This window comes from Asterias rubens, unplaced genomic scaffold, assembly GCF_902459465.1.
Source record: "Asterias rubens unplaced genomic scaffold, eAstRub1.3, whole genome shotgun sequence".
NCBI lineage: Eukaryota > Metazoa > Echinodermata > Asteroidea > Forcipulatida > Asteriidae > Asterias > Asterias rubens.
This window is the reverse complement of record NW_022985765.1, coordinates 22,198-27,947: the sequence shown is the minus strand read 5'-3', so window position 1 is coordinate 27,947 and position 5,750 is coordinate 22,198. Positions and strand designations below refer to the sequence as shown.

The 5,750-nt window shown below is 37.8% G+C and overlaps 1 long non-coding RNA gene across 1 annotated transcript; it reads left to right on the top strand.

Moving 5' to 3' along the window:
* Positions 1–4,821: 4,821 nt before the first annotated feature.
* On the top strand, positions 4,822–5,368 carry LOC117306665. The gene is made up of 2 exons (XR_004520964.1): positions 4,822–4,904; positions 5,312–5,368. It is a non-coding gene; the product is annotated as an uncharacterized LOC117306665 (long non-coding RNA).
* Positions 5,369–5,750: the final 382 nt, after the last annotated feature.

The following is a 5,750-nucleotide window of genomic DNA, read 5'->3' as shown; positions in this document are numbered from 1 at the left end:
TTTTCATTTTTTATGTTTTGTGTTTATCATGGACAACTACACTTTATTGTAATGAACTTTTTTAGTGCAAAGTAATTTCATTGAAATTTAATATATTTGATATTTTTTTTTGCATTTTTATTTTTTTAATAAAAACTTACGAGTTAAAATGCTGGTTGAATTTTCGTCTGATAATGAAAGTTTTACTTTCTGTCATCTGTCTACTGGTTTGTTGGCGGCACACCATTTTGGCAAAATGGTAGAAAACCTCTATTGTGCCAACACTGGTTTTGTAGCTGCACCATAGACAATCTTTTCTGGGCCAATTCTTTTTTTTTAGCGCCACGCCATTTTGACAAAATGGTATAGAAAACTTTTTCTGGGCCAATACTGGTTTCGAAGTGGCACACCATTTGGCAAATAATGGTATAAAACAACTTTTTTGTGCCAATACTGATTTGGTAACGGCCACCATTGGGCCGGCATTGAACCGACATTGGTCATAATTGCAATTTTCAAGGCAGGGTGTCAAAGCTGTGGCACAGGATGTCTTAAGATTGTCGAAACAATTAAAAAATTACAAAGTAATGTAATTTGTTAAGATTATTTTTGCTATAAAATACCCCCAAAATTGTAGATATTAATAAATCTTGATTGCAATAATGTAATAATTTGGAATAACTGATTGCCCAATGTATGTATGTTATCTGGGTATAAAATGGTACTCTTCTAAAAATGTTTGGCAAGTCAGTCAACCCGCTGGTGAGTGTAATTTATTCCTCCACGGTGGTGTGAACTAGAAAATAACAACAATTAATATCCACAATCTACACAAATGGTGTGCCACTTCGAAACCAGTATTGGCCCAGAAAAGATTGTCTATGGTGCAGCTACAAAACCAGTGTTGGCACAATAGAGGTTTTCTACCATTTGCGAAAATGGTGTGCCGACAACAAACCAGTAGACAGATGACAGAAAGTTAAACTTTCATTATCAGACGAAAATTCAACCAGCATTTTAACTCGTAAGTTTTTATTAATAAAACAAAAATGCAAAAAGGAAATCAAATATATTAAATTTAAATGAAATTAATGCAATAAAAAAGTTCATTACAATAAAGTGTAGTTGTCCATAATAAACACAAAACATAAAAAATGAAAAAACAGCAGCAATGAATAAATCAAATTAAAAATGCTATGTAAAAAACAATAAAATAATAAAATGGTGTGCCGCCAACAAACCAGTAGTTTAGAACATATTTCTTTACCGTTTTGCCAAAGCCAGTATTGGCATGATTGGCCCCGAAAAGGTTTTCTATATGACACCATTTTGACAAAAATGGTGTGCAGCTACAAAACCAGTATTGGCTCAATGAGAGGTTTTCTGCCTGTTTTCTCAAATGGTGTGCCACAAAACCAGTATTGGACCACTGCAGGTTTTCTACCACTTTCCCAAAATGGTGCACCGCTACAAAACCAGCATTGGCCCATTAAAGGTTCATCATTTTGCCGAAACGGTGTGCCGCACAAAACCAATATTGGCCAAGACAGGCAAACCTCCGTCCTAACTAAAATAGTTTGCCTCTATAAAACCGACATTGGCCCAGTGTGGGCACTTTACTAGCAAGAGCATGACGCTTGACCGGAAGAAGGCCAGCACTGGCCCAATTCTGGCTCAATATCATCATCATATTTAACGGCACCGTATCGAAACTCGACGCCGGTACATGCCACCATTGGCCCGATTGTCTATGGTGCAGCTACAAAACCAGTGTTGGCACAATAGAGGTTTTCTACCATTTTGCGAAAATGGTGTGCCGACAACAAACCAGTAGACAGATGACAGAAAGTTAAACTTTCATTATCAGACGAAAATTCAACCAGCATTTTAACTCGTAAGTTTTTATTAATAAAACAAAAATGCAAAAAGGAAATCAAATATATTAAATTTAAATGAAATTAATGCAATAAAAAAGTTCATTACAATAAAGTGTAGTTGTCCATAATAAACACAAAACATAAAAAATGAAAAAACAGCAGCAATGAATAAATCAAATTAAAAATGCTATGTAAAAAACAATAAAATAATAAAATGGTGTGCCGCCAACAAACCAGTAGTTTAGAACATATTTCTTTACCGTTTTGCCAAAGCCAGTATTGGCATGATTGGCCCCGAAAAGGTTTTCTATATGACACCATTTTGACAAAAATGGTGTGCAGCTACAAAACCAGTATTGGCTCAATGAGAGGTTTTCTGCCTGTTTTCTCAAATGGTGTGCCACAAAACCAGTATTGGACCACTGCAGGTTTTCTACCACTTTCCCAAAATGGTGCACCGCTACAAAACCAGCATTGGCCCATTAAAGGTTCATCATTTTGCCGAAACGGTGTGCCGCACAAAACCAATATTGGCCAAGACAGGCAAACCTCCGTCCTAACTAAAATAGTTTGCCTCTATAAAACCGACATTGGCCCAGTGTGGGCACTTTACTAGCAAGAGCATGACGCTTGACCGGAAGAAGGCCAGCACTGGCCCAATTCTGGCTCAATATCATCATCATATTTAACGGCACCGTATCGAAACTCGACGCCGGTACATGCCACCATTGGCCCGATACAGTACTGTTTGTTAGGCTATAACTGAAAAAAGGTTTGAACATAGGTTGTGAAGTTCTTGGGATATTGTCCCACTTCTGGGTGACCTGGAAGTAGAGCTAGGTCAATATGGGGGGCCAAATTTTGTTAAGGTTAATCCTTAATGCTCAAAGAGTCTCTAAGTAAAAAAGGGTTCAAAAATTAGTGGTGTAGTTCTTGAGGTATGGTCCCACTTCCGGTTGACCCTGAAGTAGAGGTCAACAAGGGGACACATTTTTCAAAGTTAATATTTAACACAAAGGAGTGTGCAACTGAAAAAAAAGTTTGAAAATCGGTTGTATAGTTCTTGAGATATGGTCCCACTTCCGGTTGACCCGGATGTAGAGGTCAACATGGGGTGGCGGAAACTGGAACAAGTTTGAAATAGGTTGTATAGGTCTTGAGATCTGGTCCCAATTCAGGTTGACCCGAAAATAGAGGTCAACATGGGGTCACGGTTTTCCAAAGTAAAAATTTAAAAGGAGTCTATAACTGAAACAAAAAATGAAGATTGATTGTGTCGTATAACTGAAACAAAAAATGGGCCAACTTCCGGTTGACCCGGAAGTATACTTCTTGAGATTTACTAATTAAATATGCAAATGAAGATCACAAGGTTAATTGATTAATAATTTAAAACAAAATTACGTTTAGAGTAAAGCTTATTTTCAAGCTTCAATTTTATATAAGATTTAACTCTTTTATCTTTATACTTTATACACCCCCCCCCCCCCTAAATTAAGAACTTTATACAGTACGTTTTTCGCTTTGGATTAAATTAATACGTGCCTCTCCGTTTATTACAAGGAAATATTTGTATAATACTTTACCTAGCCTTTTATAAAACGTGTTGAGTGCGTCCCGGTCTGTGTTTGTCCATCACATTCATGATGCATATAATATGTGTTTTCCATCAAAACGGTTTTTGTGTGGTCATAATGTTCTCACCTCCGGGTCTGTTTACACAGGGCTACTTGTATGATTTCAGATTTCCCCTTACACACAAAACTATCGGTAGAGACTCTTGTTCAAAAACATTTCCCTTCACTGAATATAAATATTTGTATTTTCCCGGCATACACCATTTCCGGAAGACGACAACCAATTGTGGGACATAGATAACCCTTCCACACCCTCTCCTACCCATTTGTTATTATTATTATTAACTTTTTAGAAAGAGCTGATTAATTTGATGTTTTTTGCGTTCCCCCTTACATAGTTATAAAATGGTACTCTTCTAAAATTGTTTGGCAAGTCAGTCAACCCACTGGTGAGTGTAATTTATTCCTCCATGGTGGTGTAACCTAGAAAATAACGACAAATAATATCCACAATCTACACAATCATAGGTTTTGAAGTAGGCCTGCACCGACCGGACGCAAAATTCGGATATCCCAAAATCCCATCACCGGTTGCAAAAGTTGACCGATTGCAAAAAAGCCACCACCGATCCCTAAAGTTGACTCATTGCAAAAAGCCATCTCCGATCCCTTAAGTTGACCGATTGCAAAAAGCCATCACCGATCCCTAAAGTTGACCAATTGCAAAAAGCCACCACCGATCACTAAAGTTGACCGATTGCAAAAAGCCACCACCGATCACTAAAGTTGACCGCATGCAAAAAGCCATCACCGATCCCTGAAGTTGACCGATTGCAAAAAGCCATCACCGATCCCTAAAGTTGACCAACTGCAAAAAGCCACCACCGATCCCTAACGTTGACCGATTGCAAAAAGCCACCACCGATCACTAAAGTTGACCGATTGCAAAAGCCACCACCGATCACTAAAGTTGATTGCAAAAAGCCATCAACGGTCGTGATAATGCATGACCGATCGCTATATACCATCACCGATCATGAATATGCATGACCGATCGCTAAAATGAACCACCGATCGTGTTTTATCACCGCTCGCTAAAGTTGATCACCGATTCGCATAGGACCACCACCGATGACACATTTGATCACCGGTTGCAAAAGACCATCACCGATGATTAAATGCCTCTATTGGCGTTCCATAATAGAGGACTTGCCTGGCTGACAATGAACAAACGTTAACTTACATAAGCAAAATTTTTAGTTTCCCTTTTCAAATTTCAATCTCAACTCAAAAAAGTTTCATGAACTAACGTACTGCGGAGTACATGTATGTTGTACTGCTGTACGTAGTATAAAACTGCTATTGCTACACTACTTGTAAGTAAATACACCACCATACACGAGCAACCGGTTTCTGTTGAGCCAGTCACCAGTGCAGTGACGGCAAGTTATGAGCAATTCAGAAATTAGCTGTGCGTGAGTCACAAACAAACTAAACAAAAAAAAAATTTATTTGCATGATTTATAGTCGCCAAGTTTTTGGGAAAAAGGTGAAAATCACAAAGGGCAAAGCGATGTTTTCAGGAGAGTCGCGTATTAAATAGTAAATACCAGTACTGCTACTGGTACATACGCTGTACATGCTAAAATAATGTTTGTATCCTGAGGCGAAAGTTATTTTTGTGACATAGTTTTCCTCATTTCTCAAAAACTACAGCACCACAGCAAGTATTTTAAGGGAAGCTTTCTACCACCATTATCTTAAAACTGTGCAAGTTTAATTTTAAATGTAAACCTTTGGCATTGCGTTTTGGGTCGTACAAAAAGTACCCAAACACTTTAAGGATTTTAATTAAGAAACCTTTGTTTTGTATTTCAGGTTGACGTGCATGTACACAGGCCTACATACATCCCATACAACTTTCACCATGGACTCAACAAAGTAAGTTCACTGCCTACACAGACACACACTCAACAGTTTTTCACATTTTATATTTATTGATGGCAAAATTAAATTTCTGCATGAATACCTGAAGCAGGACATTTCGTACCCAATCATTATTACTATTATGTAAGTTGCACAAGGGAGATTTAGCCACTTCTAGTGTACTAGAGTAGCTACTACTCCTAGCTAGAACTATTTCGGTTTCGTCCGGCTATCGTCTCCCGTAACCTCATAGGTTTATATCTCTCACGCTTTAAACGATGATGGTTCAATGGTTGTTCAATTGAATTTTGGAATCAAAAATCTCTCTTTATTTTTATTTTAATCTCGCAAAAATTACCGTAGGCTCTAATGTGTCCTTTGATATCTCAAT